This window comes from Leptonychotes weddellii, chromosome 12 (assembly GCF_054177405.1).
Source record: "Leptonychotes weddellii isolate Sample4059 chromosome 12, ASM5417740v2, whole genome shotgun sequence".
In the NCBI taxonomy this organism is placed as follows: domain Eukaryota; kingdom Metazoa; phylum Chordata; class Mammalia; order Carnivora; family Phocidae; genus Leptonychotes; species Leptonychotes weddellii.
This window is the reverse complement of record NC_138380.1, coordinates 53,414,113-53,432,765: the sequence shown is the minus strand read 5'-3', so window position 1 is coordinate 53,432,765 and position 18,653 is coordinate 53,414,113. Positions and strand designations below refer to the sequence as shown.

The 18,653-nt window shown below is 35.5% G+C and overlaps 1 long non-coding RNA gene across 1 annotated transcript in view; it reads right to left on the bottom strand.

The window, feature by feature from the left end:
• LOC145716549 (uncharacterized) overlaps nt 1-2,149 on the bottom strand; it is a 60,268-nt gene extending 58,119 nt beyond the window's left edge. Inside the window, exon 1 of the long non-coding RNA XR_014139318.1 lies at nt 1,975-2,149. This is a non-coding gene — a long non-coding RNA (uncharacterized LOC145716549). The remainder of the gene's footprint in view (nt 1-1,974) is intronic.
• Nucleotides 2,150-18,653: the final 16,504 nt, after the last annotated feature.

Genomic DNA, 18,653 nt, shown 5'->3' with positions numbered 1-18,653 from the left:
AAAAAAAAAAGAGTTTTACTTCAAGGCACCTGGGTGGCTCAGTTGGTTAAGCAACTGCCTTCGGCTCAGGTCATGATCCTAGAGTCCCTGGATCGAGTCCCTCATCGGGCTCCCTGCTCAGCAGGGAGCCTGCTTCTCCCTCTGACCCTCCCCCCTCTCATGTGCTCTCTGTCTCTCTCATTCTCTCTGTCTCAAATAAATAAATAAAATCTTTAAAAAAAAAAAAGAGTGTTTACTTCATATAATCCTGTGTGATGGCAACAGGAGAAACATTCCTGATAAGAAGCAGAGTAGCAGAGATAGATAATAATCATATACCAATGATACCAGTAGTTCTCTTCAGTCTGGCCTCAAGCCCCAGCTATAGCTCTTTACTTCAAGTCTTGAATGAGACTGTCAACCCCTGGGGGATTATTGACTTTTGTGTTGGAAAGTGAGAGAGCCAGAAGCGAAAGACCTGAGTAATGACATGAGAGGTGATAATAATTTGGTAAAACTAACAAAGACAATTCAGTTTCACAAAATTTCACAGGCAAAGTTTATGATTTTTAAAAATGTGCTGTGGGATAGGGTTAATTCTCTGAAGAGACAGTCAAAGAGCAGTCCAGCATTGGAGGAACAGAATGCAATGTTTAGCAAAAGTAAATTGCTGAAAAGTTGTCATTGCAAAGAAATTCTGAAGTGTGCAATCCCTTTAGCTGAAGCAGATGGAGTTCATCATGCCATATTCAAGACTTTTTTTCACCTCTCCTTGAAATAATTAGCCACAAGACTATAAGTACATTTTTCATGTCAAATGGACAGTGACTTCAAAGACATTGGAGGGTGGAAGTGCGAGAGAGTGAGAAAAGGAAACTGACGACGCACGAAAGACAAAATATAACATTTCTTGTACAATCACTGAACATGTGTCAGCAAGCATGAGGTCACTTTTTAACTGGAAGCAATACAAGTAAAATAGGTGTTTTAATAAGTAAGAGAAGCAAAGAAGTGGTGTTCATCTTGCCGATCAACTCAAAAACTTGCAAAATATTGGGGCAGCATAGTGGGTTGGTTCGCCCTAAATTTAAACAATATGAGTGGAAGTATGACACAACTATGAGAAAAACTGATGTCAAATATGATGTCCTGAGAATAAGAGCCAAAACCTAATTCCTACCCTGATTAGATCAAACTTGATGAGATATCTTTGGATCTGTAGTCCACACTTTGCATAATGTGGCAAAGGAGGGTATGTCAGGAGCACATTTACATTACAGAAGGCATAGTAGGAGCCCTCTTGTTCAAGGCTCGTATTAATCAAACTGGTATTAGGTTAATCAAAATGTCAGTTATATGACTTACTACCTGTAAGTAATTTTTAGTACAGACTAGTCAATGAGTTTTAGCAGTCTCAATTTAGTTTCTGTAAAATTCTAGTTACATGAGCAGAAAATGGGCACACTTCTGGTTTGGCCATGCTAGGATTACTTACTGCCAAAAACTGTATAGTATGTCACCAACCACGAATGACAATAATAATAACATAATATTTATAATGTATAATATAGTATATAATTATAATCATTTTTATTGCAATGTTCTATTCAAAGCACTTTACATATATTCATTCCTATAAGTGTCATAATAGCTTTTGAAATAGGCCCTTTAGTTATATATTCATTTTTCTAATAAATAAGCAGAGATGCAGAGAAGTTAAGGAACTTCACTAGATTACACACAGCTAGTAAATAGCAGAGCAGAGACTGAAACCCAGTTATCCTACCTTTGAGTCTATGCTCTTAACCACAACAATATACTATAGACTATGACAGCTATATTGAAATCACTTTACTGTAATACATGCCGCACTCTCCCTCTTGGATCTAACTGGAGATTTCTTATCCACTATTGCTGATTATTCTGTGGAGTATCTCTTTTTACTTCTTGTCTAGGGTAGCCCAAGTCAACATTTATGAGAATGCCATAACTTACCATAACTTACACGAAGCCTCTATGGAATCAAGTTGCTTTTCTTCAATATTATAGAACAAGATCCTGGGAGGCCTGAACATAAAGCAAATGGAAATTTACCCAATTCAAAAATACAGCATCCTGTATATCATAACATAAGAAAGCTCAGAGGAGCTATATCTAAAATCTGCTTATATAAACTGGGAATAATGATTGAAAAATGTTTTAAAAAACGAAAAAAAATGTTCTAAGCAGTTTTGGAATGAGTAATTGATGTTCATGGTGTCCAGGGAAAAATTAGTCATTCAGAAATTTAAGAAAGGAAGAAAAGCCCCATGGGTGTTTCTCAAAATCTTACTTTTCTTCTTTTTTTTTTTCTGTTGTTCCTGTTTATTGTAGTGATCTGTCTAATTTTTGGATACATCATCCTCCCTTCATATAGCTAAGATGACTCAGGGGACATCTGTATGTTCAGGCATTTCCTGGGTACAGAACCAATCCTGAGGTTGGTCATTAATGATATAAGGAGACAGAAACCAGAGAAGTTAACTCAGTCCTGCTGTACCCTGGGGCTTCTCTCTGCTTGCATTCTAACAATACCCTAGATACATGCCCCTAAGTCTTAATGTTGTTTTTATAAACTTAGCCACTACTGTAGCCATCATCTAGGGCAGTAATATGTCTTTTCTTTGATTGCTCCCCTTTCTAAAACTAAAACCAACTCAAGTTCTACCTTTTTAATCTAAGTCTTGTAACCTAAGGATTTAAACTCCCACCTATTCCAAACATTAATCTGTCCTAGAAAAACTGTCTTTCTAAATCTACTTTTGAGTTCATTCCCCATCTTAACATCTGACCAGGATGTCCCAATGCTGACTGCTATTTCAATCACTACTTGCCTTCTATTATGATTTGTTTATTTATTTTTAATCCATAACCTTTCTCTTTGGGAGTTCTTCTGCTCCATTACTTGGTTGACAACTGTCATCCCCTGCTCTATCCCCAGGCCAAGAGTCCTCCCTAAGACAGCTATTTCCTTTTCTGACAGTCCTTGTCTTTATGTTTATCTACAGTGCTATGAGAAAGAAATACAACTCTATTTTCAGTCAACCATGGTACACTGTTTGATTTGAAGACCAATAAGCAGTAAGCTACAAGAGATCAGAAGATACTCATTTCCTTTTCTTGTGGGAGGGATCTTCACATTGTTAAATCCCTGATCAAAAATATGTATAGGAAGGGGAAGAATAGAGGTGGACTGAACATGAAGCCAAACATTCTTGTGTTCTAACTTCAGCTTAACTTTTTGCTAGCTGTGTGCACGTGGAAAGTAAATTAAGCTTTGTGTAACTCACTTTCCTCACTATAAAGGGGGACTAGTAATACTTTTCATATAGATGGGGAAGGGTTAGCAATTTTGCCTCTGGGGACAGGGTAGAATATTTTAAGTACTGGAACAAAAAATAATAATATAAAAATGGTATAATTATAATAATATAAAAAAGAATAATACAAAAATTTAGCGACTTAGAAAAATGTTATTAATACTTTAAGTTAATAAAAGGTTATAAGGAGTTTGTATAACATTATTCTGGTATGATAATCTACACAAAGGAAAAAATATTTTTGTTAAAGAGCTACCTTACCTCTAGTCGCAGCTTTATCATACTTTCTTCATTGAGCATTTATGTTTAACAATATATATTACAGTTGCAAATTGAAAAGGTATATATGTATATATGTGTGTATATATATATAACATTCAAAGGAAATAAACTGAACTAAAAAGATATATGACATATCATATAAAATAATTATGTTATATTTATAACTGGGATACCAAAGGAAAGAGGAATGCAGTATGTTTCAGATTAATGTTTTTAGCACATTTGTTTTCCTAAATACAAGATAACTAATAGATAATAACTTGCCCAAAGTAATGTATTAGTATTAATTATTTTAATCAATTATAAGTATCTTAAAGTGATAGAAAAGCCAACTTTTATTATCTGTAGTTTTTTAATTCTGGATTTTAAACTAATCAATAGAATTGCTATCTGTCACACATAAATGTCTCTTCTTGTACAGGAAATTATACTACATTTCTAAATACAGAAGAAAGAGTATAAAAAAGTTTAAGATAAGTTTTGGTTACTTTGAATAGCTAATTGTTGATTATAATAATTGTACATGAAGAGAAATATGGATGCAATATAGTTTACACTATAATGATTCAAGGTCTCCCAAAAATATTATGTAATTTGCTCACTAAGTTGCATTGGTCTATTTCACTTGTCCACATGGCAAGCAAGGTAATGAAATAGGAAATTATTTGAGCCAAGTAATTTCACTGGAAGTAATTCAGTTCAGTTGTAGTTTTTGAATCTCCCCAGGATAAGTCAAAATACACCTTAACTTACAAATACCCAAAGTTCTGACCTTTTGATTTTTCATAAATTTTTTTTTTAGTGACATGAGTTATTCTTCCCACCCTTTTCCAGTTAGTAATTTGGATTCTTTCCTGAAGAGGATTTTTCCATGCACACCACACAAAGCTATCCATCAACTTCTTCCCATGCTTAGGTTTTTATTCATCTTACCAACACTGATTTTTGTTGGAAACAAATCAGAAACGTAGGGAAACTACAAATGGAAAAGATATGACATGTCAACCAGTATAACTTCCTACAAACAGGATTACTTCTTATAATTTATTTTATTTTATCATACTTGACATCATCACAACACCACCACTATCCTTTAATCATAGAGTGAGAATATTATGCTTGTTTAATGCTTAATATAATATTCAGTTTTATGTTTTCTCCCTTCCCAGAGTTGGAGGAAAAAATGAAGAGAAATATTTTGGCTGCATAATTCTCCTCCCATCCTTGCCCATGCCAAGTCTTTTCCTTTGAGCTCTGAACCATTAACTCTTAGTGCACTTGGAGGCATTATAAGCTAAGGGGATTTTCCTTACCAGGGAAGAAAAAGGAAAAAAGCCATTTATCATTTGCTGGAGAAGGAAGAAAGGAAAATCATCCAAAAGTATTTTTCTCTGATTAAAAACAGCTAGCACCATGATCCCCCTATTAATATCTTCCTTCTCCAAACTTCCTTGTCTATGATTCTTAATTCTCTCATCCAACTATTTAGCAAGTATGTATTCAAGTAGTTCATACTATGTGGCAGGCATTTTTCTAAGCAAAGGGTTTAAAAAATTGAAATTCTGTAATCCCAGCCATCAAAGTAGTGCAGGAAAAGATGGCAAAATAATCACATACTATGTAAAAAGTGGTTTAAAGAGGGATGCACACATACAATGGAGGTGTGAAAAGATGTGAAAATAGTGAATTTAGAGCTAGATGTCATAAGATCTTTGATTTTTATTCAGAAAGATCTGACCTGAGAATTTGAAGAGCTTAAATAATAAGCGATACCTACATCAAGTTTACATTTCTAAAAGTTTATTCATCTTATTGGTATAGATATTCTGCAAAACTATTTTAAGTTTAAAATTTTTAAGTCTAGATGATGGATGACCATAAACTATATTAAAAACAAAGAGAGGAGAAGCACTTTTGGAATAGTGAGGGAAGGACTTCTGAAAATTCTTGCTTCCTTAGAAACATTGAGAATAGAAATAGTCTAAATCAACTTTTTCAGAACTCTGGAAATTGACCAAAGGCCTACAACAATAGTAGGAGCATTTATTCAAGAAAAAAAGGGATGATATGGGACTGATGTCAGCAAAATGTCTGATTAAAATGTTACTCAATGTATCCCCACCTTGACAACAACAATTTGGCACCCACCCACAGACATAAGTACCTTTGTGGGAGCTATGGGATCTGGCACCATATTCCAAGGAATGTGAGAAGAGTTTTGCCCACCCGTCATCAAGTAACAGACATATAGACCTTGGTCTTGTTCTCTGGGGATGCAAAGAGGCTGAGAGAGTGGCAGATAGGACTCTTGGAGGGTATTAAAGGGATGTGGATCCTAATAACCATATTGTAGACTTCATCAAGAAGCTGCTCATGAAACACTGGGGACACTTCACCTGCAGATCACCCTAAGTGGCTGATGGGTACCTCCAGGGTTCTGTGCACCTCACCCATACACCCTGTGTCAATCTCCTTGTATATGCTCCTTATGGTGGTGAGAGTGAGTTTTGGTAGAGGACTAGTGGGCAAGTGCAGAAAACTGGCCTGAATCTGTGTGCCAGGAAAAAAAAAAACCCACAAACTTGAGCTTTAGCACAACTCTGGGCAAATCTCAATATTAATGGCTGACTTTACACCAGAAACCATGGAGACTAGAAAGCAATGGGATGGCATTTTCAAAGTGCTGAAAAAGACTTAACCAAGAATTCTGTATCTTACAAAAACATTCCCCAAAATAAAAGATAAATGAATTCATTCTCAGATACTAAAACCAAGACTTTATCATTATCAAACATCCCCTACAAGAAATATTAAAGGGAGTCCTTCAGGCTGACATGAAAGGCCACTAGATCATAACTTACTTCAACATGAAGAAATAAATGCACTGGTATAAGTTAACTATACAAAATAATAAAAATTACAATATACACATTGTTTTGTTTGTAAATCTTTTCTTCTATTTAATATAAATGACAAAAAATATAAATGACAAATGCATAAGTCAGTAATTCTAAAACTGTGCTGATGAACTGTAATGTATAAAGATGTGATTTATAGGATCATAGTAACACAAAGTGTGTGTGGGGGGGAGTATGAAGCTGTAGCGGAGTAAAGCTTTTATAATATTAAAATTAAGTAGAATTTATCTGAAGTAGGTTGTTTAAGTTGTTAATTGTAATCCCTAGGGCAATCACTCAGAATAAATAAAAAAATAGTAAAATAATAATAACAAAAGTTTTAAAATAGTATATTAGAGAATATGTAACACAAAAGAAAGCACATATGGAGGAAGAGAGAAATAATAGCAACAAAAAATAAGTAACAACATGAGACATGTAGAAAACAAATAGGAAAATGGCAGGTGCAAATATACTTATTGGTACCTATCTTATACATAGATAGGCCAAACTCTCCAATCAAAAAATAGTTACTGGCAGAATGGATTTAAAAAATCCAACTATATGCTGTCTATAAGATACATTAAATTCAAAGAAGTAGTTGGAAGTAAAATGGTGGAAAAATACATAGTGTTCAAACAGTAACCATACGACAGTTTGAATGGTTGTACTAAAATTAGACAAAACATACTTTAAGACAAAAATTGTCACTAAAGACAAAGAAGAACATTTTAAATTGATAAAAGAGTCAATTCATCAAGATGGTAATACAATTATGAACATATATCCACTTAAGAAAAAAGTCCCTAAATAAATGAAACAAAAATTAACAGAAATAAAGGGAGAGACAGATAATTCAACAGTAATATTTGGAGACTTCAATACCCTACTTTCAATAATGGGTAGAATAACTACAAAGAATATTTAAAAAAAAAAAAGATGAACAACAATATAAACCAACTAACCTTAAAGATACCTATTGATCACAGACCAACAAGAGCAAAATACACATTGCTCTCTAGTGAATGTGAAACATTCTCCAGGATAGATATTATGTTAGACCCTTACAATATTTCAACAAATTTAAAAGGATCAAAATCATACACATATTCTCTTTGACCACAAATAAATTCTCAGTAACAGAAAAATGATGAGCTCAAATCTGACATGATCAAAATCTGAAGTCAATCTAAGTTTTTAAGCATGAAGAAAAATTATGAAATGTCTTCTAAAAGGAAAATTAATTCAAAAAGTTTAATAGCCAAAAAATAGTGTATAATCATACTCATAATGATAATTGGTAATTCGTAGGACCATATTGGAATGACCACATCTAAGAATTACACTAAGCACCTCACACTCATAAACACATGTAATCTTTCTTCAAGCCTATGACATAGGAAACATTGTTGTCATACCTCCATTTTATGATAATGAAACTCAGGATAAAGGATATTAATAATCTTGCCTACCATAATATATACCGTAATTTACCAGTTCTCCTATTAATAGGAATGAGGGTTGTTTTCATTAAGAAGCTATCATGACATCAAAAACTAATGATGTAATGTATGGTGCTTAACGTAATAAAATAAAATTTTAAAAAAAGAAGTTATCATGAATACAGTGGTCATGAACATTCATACACAGTGTTTTGTGGAATTAAATCCAGGTCCTCTGAAAATCAAACATAAAGATGAGATGAGGTGTGCAAAAGATTTATTGGTGGAAGTGAATGAAGAAAGGGAAGAATCAGAGAAGATGAAAATAGCTTTCAGACCACAACACAAATCTGATTCTTTGAAGGAAAAGAGGAAGGAAGGATGATTTCTAAGGAAAAATATGAAGCTGCAATTCAATTCTAAGAAAGTTTTGGCCAAGCTGTAGGGTAACTGTAAATGTCATTACTCAGATTACTGATATTGCCTTTTATTCTGTTTGCTTTTTTTAATCATGAAAGAAATTAAATTTTATTAGTTCCTTGTTTGTTTTGTGTCTACCAAGATAATCACATAGTCTTTTTGTCTTTAGTTCTATGTAGAAAATATGTTGATTTTCAGAAGTTAAACCAACTTTGCATTTCTGAGGTAAATCTATTTGATTATGATCTATTTTCTGAATTTCTAGGAATGATGCTTGAGAATCTCATTTTAAAAATCATACTAGGTGATTCTTAAGCACATTAAAATTTAAGAAGCAATATAATCCATATACATGCTGCATACCCTTTATTATACCCATACCATATACAGATAAAAACATAAGCTCACACCAAAACCTCCAATTCTTATGTAACAAAACAAAGTTTATGCTAGCTTTTTCCTCTCAGTATTTGTAAACCCTTTCTCATACATTGAAGAACATGGATCCCATTATCTTTAATATATATATTTATTTGATAATTTTTCCTGGATATAAACAAGTTTTCATCCCTGTTGCCACCACATCATCCTTGTGGACACCTCTTCCTCTTTGATTTTTGACTCTCAATGCCTGTACCACCATCCTCCACATAGATGTTCTTGTCAACTTTCTTGGGCTTCAAAACCCCACATTACAGAGCCCTTCCATTTAGACACCTTCCTTAGCTTGCTCAGGCTCTGACTCTCCACTCAGGGCCACCCACCTTTTTGCATAGAAACCCTGTTTAGTCTACTTCTACTCCAACAACTCATGCTTGGCTGTCCTTTTCCATGAACTCCCTCCTTAACCTTCTGGATTCTAATTGCCCACAATAGTCTGTCCCACTTGCCTGGATATCCTTCTTGCCCTTCTCAGCCTCTGACATCTCACACCAGGCTGTCTTCCTCAGGAACACACTCCTTACTTGGCTCTTTCTCTGAATCCTCACATCAAAACTTGCTCTGTGTGCATTCCTCCTCATCCTTCTCAGACCTTGACATTCTGTGTGGGGTAGTCCTTGAACAGGGATGCCCTCTCACCCTGTTTAGACTCTGACACCTCATGCAAGGCTGACCATGGAAAAATTCTTAACCAAGGAGAATTTGGACAATCTTTCCAAGGCATCCCTGCTATGTAGGCACACTCCTTAGCTCACTTGGGCTCTGACACTCCTCTACAAGACTCACGTCTCCCATGACATAGACACTTACCTTGTTTGGCCTCACCCAATGCTTTTAAGACTAAATTATTCAATAAGAGAGGTAAAGCAAAGAGAAGATAAAGGAAGGAAGGAAGGAAGGAAGGAAGAGTGGAAGTGATAAAAAAAAAAAAAAAGGAAAATGAAGCATTGCCATAACATTTTAGGACCAGAAGGAAGAATCAGAGGTGCTGTTTCCATTTCAGACAGATTCATACCTGAATAAGCAGTGTTACTAGATATACTAACTGTGAACCAGACCTATCAGAACCTTAATTAGTGTGACCTTGGAGGATATCAATTAAAAAAAAACAACCCTGTATTGGATAAAATTCAGATAACATAAAATTCACCAATTTAAAATGAACAAGTCAATGATGTTCAGTATATTCAGGCTTTGTGCAACCATCACAACAATCCAAGTTTAGAATAATTCATCATCCCCAGAAAGAAACTCTGTACTCATTAAAAAGTCACTCGTTTTATTCATCACCCGGATGTAGGCAACTACATCTGCAACTAAACTAATCTAATTTATTTCCCTTTTCCGGAGATTTCATATAAATGGGACCATACAAAATGTGGTGTTTCGTGACTAGTTTATTTTATTTAGCTCAGTGTTTACAAGGCTCATCCATGCCATAGTATGCATCATTTCTTTTTATTGCCAAGCAATATTCCATTGCAGGAATACACCACATTTTTTTATCCATTCATCAGCCAATGGAGATTTTGGTTGCTTTCACGTTTTGAATACTATGAATAATGCTTCTATAGAATTCATGTGCAAATTTTTGTGTGGACATACTTTTTCACTCTCTGATTACTATATTAGTCTGTTCAAGCTGCCATGCCATAACACCACAGACTGGGTCACTTAAACAACAGCAATATATTTTCTCATTTCTAGAGGCAAGAATTATAAAATCAAGGTGCTGGCAGGGTTGGTTTCTGGTGAAATCTCTCCTGGCTTGGAGAAAGCTGCCTCTTTGCTCATCCTCACATGGCCTTCCTTCTGTGCACATACACTCCTGGTGTCTCTTACTCTTCTTATAAGGACAACAGTTTAATTAGATTAGGGGTTCATTTTTATGAACTCATTTAATCTTAATTACTTTATTAAAGACCATGTCTCCAAGTAGAGTCACACTGGGGGTTAGGGCTTCAACATATGTATTTGGAAGGGGCAAAATTCAGTTCATAACGTTCCACCTTCTGCCAGCGTCCCACCAAATTCATACCTTTTTTACATGTAAAATACATTCACCTCATCTCTTCAGCCCCAAAAGTCTTAGCCTACTGCAGCATCAACACCAAGTCCAAAGTCTCATCTAAATATTATTTAACTCAAGTGTAAGTGAAGATCAAGGTACAATCCTAAGGCAAAATTCTTTTCCATCTGTGAACCTATAAAACCAGATAAGTTACATGCTTTCCAAATACAGTGGTGGGACAAGCATAGGCTAGATATTCCTATTCCAAAAGGGAGAAATTATAAAGAAGAAAGAGGTGGCCTGGGTGGCTCAGTCGTTAAGCGTCTGCCTTCGGCTCGGGTCATGATCTCGGGGTCCTGGGATCGAGCCCCGCATCGGGCTCCCTGCTCCGCGGGAAGCCTGCTTCTCTCTCTCCCACTTACCCTGCTTGTGTTCTCTCTCTGGCTGTCTCTCCCTGTCAAATAAATAAATAAAATCTTTAAAAAAAAAAAAAAAAGAAGAAGAAAGAGGTGAGAGGTCTCAAGTCTAAAACCTAGCAAGGCAGATTCCATTAGGTGTTATGAGTCCAGAATTATCCTCTCTGGCTAGATGCTCTGTCCTGTGGGCCCACCAGGGTGGTGGCCACTCCATTCCATGCCCAGTAGTGAGGCCACACTGTTATGGTCCACAGTAAAGCATAGCCATCCCTTTGGCTCTAGGTGGTGACTGTGCCCTCTCAGCCATGGGCAAAGGCCCTCCCCTTAGAACCTTGGTCAGAAACACCCTGGCCTGCTGAAACCAAGGAGGTTGGCTCTTCTTTCTGTAGCTGAGGAGGAGACAGCCTTATTCCTCAGGCCTATCCCTTCTGGGTCTGTGGTGGCAGTGAATTAATTACAGTTCAGTTCTTAACAGGTATATACCTAGGAGGGAAATTAATGGGTTTTCCGGTAATTCTGTGTTTAAACATTTGAGGAACTGCCAGAGTCTTTTCCAAAATGACTGAACTAGCAGTTCACCAGGGTGTCCTGGAGATCTGTCTCTTGCTTTAATAGTGTTGGGATAGAACAGACCCAGAGATGTCCCTTCTTCCAGCCTCCAACAACTGTCTTTTCAGAACCATCTTCTCAGCCATCCTCTGTCTCTGGGACCAGCCAACACCATATTTTGGGTTTAACATGACCTCCCAGATTCATCAGAATTATTTCACTGAGGTGAAGGTCACGTCAACCACATGGTCAACATGTGTCTATGGGCCTCCTACACCTACCTTTCTCTGGGCTTCTAGTTTGACCATAATGATGTGGCTCTGGAGGGTGTGGGCCACTTCTTCTCAAGTTAGTTAAGGAAAAGCAAGAAAGATGCATCTCTTGAAGATGCAAAACCAGAGCCATGGCTGTGACTTCTTCCAGGACGTGCAGAAGCCGACCCAAGATGCGTGGGGTAAAACCTGGGATGCCATGAAAGTCGCCATGTTCTGGAGAAGAACCCGACCTGGCCCTTGGGGATCTGCATGCCCTGGTTTCTGATGCCCATCTCTGCAACTTCCTGGAGAACCATTAACTAGAGGAGTAGGTGGAGCTCATCAAGAAGATGGCAACCATCTGACTAAGTCTGCAGCCTGGCGGCCCAAAGGCTGGGTGAGTATCGCTTTGAAAGGCTCACCTTCAAGCATAACTAGGAGCCTCTGGAGCCCGGCAGCCTTTGAGGGTCCCCCTGGCCTCCCCCTGGTGCTAGGGCTTTGGCTTCAGCTTCTCCCTTCAGCCACAAGGCAGCTTCTGCAAACACCCTGGAGCCTTATCCCAAGCCGTGGACCAAACGGAAACAATAAATCTTTTTGCAGCAACAAAAATAATAATAATAAAATAAAAATTTAAATAGCTGAACTATGTTAGATCATTAGAAATGAATGAAGGATTCAATTTCCTCACATCTTGAGCAATGCTCGTTAGTGCTTGAGGCTTGTCGTAAAGGAACTCTTGAGCACACTTGCACCATCATAGCTCTAACCACAGCCTCTCACATTCTTTCCTCTGCTCTTTTCTGACTTGTTTGCCTTTCTCTATCATTCTTTCTCATCAAGGTAGTGCCAGCTGACTCTCTGAAAGCAAAATATAAAAGGGACCCTGTGAAGTTATTTAGGGTTTTTATTTATTAAAAAAAATTTTATGACATTTGCCATCACTTGGTTAACTTGGTTTTGCAAGGCAAGCTCTCTGAAGCTCTGAAGCTGGTCAGTTTTGCTGAGACACTCTCCTTCCTGTTTCCTTCCAGATAGTTTCTGGTTGCCGAGAATTTATAAGTGAGACTTGGGCAAGGACTGTCTAATGTCAGAGCATTTATGCATGAGGAGAACAGTACATTCTTTAAAAATCAATATAACTAATTAATATAACAGCATAAATTATGTAATTGCTCAGTAATTCATGCTGTTTATGTAGCAAATTAACTCATGGTTTTAAAACAAATTTATGCCCTTATAATAACTTCTTCATAGGCACCGATATGGGGCATATCTAACTACCAGGGGGACAATAAATGAGGTAGAATAAATATTTTTTATTTCGTTAACTGTGAATTTTCTTAACAGCCCAAGTAAAACTGGTGCTTCTGGTTTCCAGCTGTGTAGTTCCTGTCTGTAATTTTTTTTTTTAATGGTTCTATTTTGGTTCACAGTGGTCACATAAACCTGGGATACCTCTTTAACTGCAAGTTAAAGATTATCAATATCAGACTAGAATTATATCATAAAACATTACCGGCTGATTCATTAGAACTGGTGTTGTAATGTTTCTTCAACTCATAAAATGCATTTACTATGAAGCCAGAGCTTCAGAGATTTTCGGATCTACAGATTTTCCATGGTAACAGAGATGATCTTGTCATTTTATAATTTACTAGACTAAAGAAATTCCCAGGCAAACACATGTTTGAGAAAGTCAGCGGATGCTCACCACAAGCAGAACAAATTCCAGGCCAAAAGTGAAGACATTACAAATGCCTAAAATTGCAGTCTTTATCTTTAAGGCAGGTGTTTCAAAACTGGACTGGTCCCAAATATTTTTTTCCTTTTTGGTTATTGTTTTTCTAGAAGTTGAAAAGGATGTTAAAGATAAGGCAGGTGTTAAGATAAGATTCCTCACCAGGAATGACTCATCAACAGCCAATCAGGGGTTTTGTATCTGTGAACATGACCGGGGGTGGTGGCTTGGCTATAGTTATGAAAACTCCCTTCAGTTCAGTGAGAACAATATTTTAAAAAAATTTTTGAAATAATTCCCACTTCTAGGGGAAAAAAATCTCCATAGCCACTTGTACCAATTAGAGAACTAAGAATTTGTTACTATGTCACTATAAAGTTAGTTGCTTTGATTCCAACTTTGCCTATCATGTTAAGGCATGTTATATCCTCAATATTTAAAATTGTATAGGATGATGGATTAATCTCTTAGTACATTAGAATTGAATATGTCAAAATGAATTATTAAAACAAAATATATTAGTAAGTGAATCAGAGCAAGGAGAAAGAAGCAGAGTTTAAGATGTTCAACGCCAGTGTCTTCCAGAGTTATGCTGAATTATTTTTCCTAGGAAGAAAATGGATTAATAAATAATCAAAAGACAGAAGTTCATTGGCCCCTTTGTCATTTGCCTCCTCTGGGAATTATGGCAAGGAACAGTTGCCCTTGTTAACCTGTGAACATTTTTCACTCCCTTAGGTCATTTACTCTGGCTCAGGGGTCCAATTTTCCTTTCATTCATTAACCACATTGGGAAGCAGAGTTCCTAACCCTTTCCAGTCTAAATGTGGAACAATCACATCCCCTCACAATCAACTGCCAGTGTGCTGGGACCTTTACGTTTCACTGTGCTCTCACAGTGACGCAAATTTTTAACAATTGAAGGATATTAACTCAAAAACTTGTTTTTTAATTGGTGGAGCTCAAGGGATTTCAAATAAACTGGAAGCTGGTACATGTGCCTTTCCAATTATTTTTGTTCAAATTAGGGGAGAGGGCACTGCTAATCTCAGAAAGCAGATTTCAGAAATTATTTTAGCTATGAAGCTAACTCAGGAGAACAAAACTGAGCACTTGTGAGTTGTTGGATAGCTGGAAAAACATAACCTTGTCTTTTACCTTAGTAAAGACACCAAATATTCAGGACAATGCCATTTCATTATTTAAATATGTGCATTTTTGTTAATCTGCTGGGTTATTTTCTTTTATTTGACGTATTGGAAAAGAGAAACAGAAATATCTAATTGAATTGTAGACTTTTGCTAAAACCTTCTTCACTTTGCTCTCAATTGCGTAACTTAATTGTGAATTTACAAAAAAAAAAAACCACATTGTATCCTTTTGTAACAATAAAACCCAAATACTGTCTTTGTTAATAAAAAAGACTAACAAATCTATATTGTTATCATTAGGGAACATCTTCCCACACACTGTTTGAATTAAATACATCACATTCTGGAGATTGAAAGGAATATGTGAAACAGGGCTTTCTAGGAACTTCCAAAATATACACTGGCATGGTAAGTTAAGGAAACTTGGTTGGGAAGAATGATAGGGAAATCCTCTGTGTTCTTTGTCATTTCCTATTTCCTTGCACAAGTGAGAGAGAGAATGGGGGGGCGCTCTAATGCTTAATTAAGCCTTTTGTCAGATAACATTAGATAATTCCTGAAAAGAATAAGATTTAGGCACTTAAAATCTGTAATTGATCTTCACAAGGGAACATGTTCTTTAAAAAAATAATTTATCATCAAGGGATAACTTTTTAATGTAAAATGACATTAATATACATCAGAAAATTCAAAATAAAAAACTTTCTAATTCACACACACAATATATGTATAATATATATTATATATAGTGTTATATATATGTTTATGTATATTATATATATAGTGTTTGCTACAATTCCAATGGCAAAATAGTGTCTTATGCTTAATTTTTTTTTAGCCAACTCCCGGAATTAAGGCACTTACTGAGCCATTTGGTAAGGTATGCTTATTTGGATACAAGATTAGAATAATTAACTATCCATTTAGATTTTTAATTTTTTTTAAATTACAGAAATGACTCACTAAGACATATATCCTATAAAAGATTCACACTATATTTAACATAACTGGACAACCAGTTTTATAAGATAGATTACCAGTAGTAGCATTTTTGGAAAAACAGCTATATTTTTTATCCCCCTATTTGTTCTACAAACAGTCATTTTATAATATACTACAAAACACAAATTCACTGGGGCACCTGGGTGGCTCAGTCGTTAAGCATCTGCCTTCGGCTCAGGTCATGATCCCAGGGTCCTGGGATCAAGCCCCACATCGGGCTCTCTGCTCAGCAAGGGGTCTGCTTCTCCCTCTCCTTTTGTCCCTGCTCATGTGCTCTTTCTCTTGCTCACTCTGTCTCTCAAATAAATAAAGTCTTAAAAAAAAACACACAAATTCACAATTTCACCAAGAATGAAAGTGTTGTTCCATAACTACACCAAGACACAATATCATTTATTAAATTGTTTTGAATATTATGCATAATATTTTTAATTTGTCTTTCCCTTATTAAAAGTGAATTTGAACTGCTTTTCATATTTTTATTGACTATTTATATATTATTTTAACTTCTTTTTTATATGCTCTACTTGCATCCTTTAGGTTGTTCTCTTTTTCTATTTGGTTTTACCAGAGCTCTCTTTATAGTCTCAACTTGGGATAGTTACACTGAATTACTTATTTATTCAATGCATATTTACTAAGGAAACTTATTGTAACTTAAGTTAATCATTGTTTTATGTTCAAAGAAAACAATAATAAACAAGACATTCTAGTGAGGAAAGACAGACAAAGAATAAATAAACAAATGAATATATGAGATATTGCTGTGAGGAAAGTAGATTATAAAGGAAAATTATAACAGGAATTCTTTCATTGCTGCTGGGAATACAAAATGGTACAGCCACCTAGGAAGACAGTTTGGCAGCTTTTTTTTTTTTAATAACAAAATTAAACATATAAAACTAAACAAATTATTCAGCAATCATGCTCATTTACATAGAAATGAGGTGTAAACCTGCACATGGATGTTTATAGCAACTCTATTCATAATTGTCAAAACTTTGGAAGCAACCAAGATGTTCTTCATTGGTGAATGGATACATAACTCTGTCATATTCAAATAGTGGGATGTTATTCCGTGCTAAACAGAAATGAGCTATGAAGCCATAAAAATACATGGAGGAAACTTAAATGCACATTATTAAATGAAAGAAGTCAATCTGAAAAGTTGACATACTGTATGATTCCAACCATATGACATACTGGAAAAAGCAAAACTGTGGTGACAGTAAAAAGATCAATGGTTGCCAGACGTTGAGGAGAGGAGGAGTGAATGGGCAGAACACAGAATATTTTTAGGGCAGTGAAACTATTCTATGTGACATTCTAGTGGTAGATACATGTCATTATACATTTTTCAAACCCCATAGAATATACAACAGCCAGAGCAAACCATAATGTAAAGTCTGGACTTTGTCTCATGTGTCAACAAGTAGGTTTATCCATTGTAACAAATGTGCCACCACCTGGGTGGGGGAGGCTGCACCAGGGTGGGGGTAGCTCAGTTGTGCTGTAAACCAGAAACTGATTCTAAAAAAGAAAGCGTATTTTTTAAAAAGTAATTTTAAATGAGTTCTCATATTTTCTCTAATTTATTTATAGTTTTGCATTCCTATATGCACTAAATAGTATGAGGCAAGATCTAACAAATTTTGCTACATTGATAAGGAATTTCCATTGGTTGATTTTCATAATGACTTTAAAAACCCTTAAACTCCCACATCAGTGGGTCAGTATCTGGATTCTGTACTATTCCATTACTTACATGTCTATACTTATGACAATACCAAATAATTTTAATCACTTTGACTTTATATTTCATTATTAGGCTGCATAGGGTATTGGTCAAGGATGGAGGCTCTAGAATGAGACCACACAGTTACTAATGGTGTGATCTTAGACAATATACTTAGTCACCTAGTGGCTCACCAGTCAAATTAAATAGAAGAGTTCCTAACTATATTAAATAATATAATATGTGTAAAGCTTTTAGAAGAATGCCTGACACATTAAGTCATATCTATTGCCATGTGTAGGAATTCTATGATTGTTACTATCATGTGGTAGGGCAAACACTCCCTTTCAGTGTTTTTATTTTTCAATAAACTCTTGATCTTTTATTTCATTTTGCAGTTTTGTCTTCCATATGATCTTGAAAATAAACTTGTTGCATTCCATGAAAAATCAAATTCACTGTCTTGATTTGTTACTATTAAATATATATGATAAACTATATTGAAGGAATGTTTTAAACTTATATTGAATGAATGCTGTTACTATATTGTATCTTTTTATCCAGGAATAGTGAATGTCTTCCCTATCAGATTTTTATGCCCATTGGTAATTTTATATGGTGTTAACTTTTCTTATGCTTCTTTTAGTATTTTTTGTTGTGTTGTTGTTTTTCTTACTTATGGGAGCCTTCCCCTCTCTCATTTTCTCTCTCATTACAGTTTTTAATTTTTTGTTTTTGGTCTAAGAGAAAAGTAATTGGTGTTGGTATTATGTATGGTCACCTTTTTCAACTTATTAGTTCTAGTCATTTTTCAGTTGATTTTTGTATACATATTTTGGGGGTAGGAATATGTACCCACCCAAAAGATATTTTGAAGTCTAAACCCCCATACTTCATAATGTGCCCTTATTTAGAAAGAGGGTCTTTTGCAGATGTGATCAAATTAAGATGAAGACATTCGTGAGGGCCTTAATCCA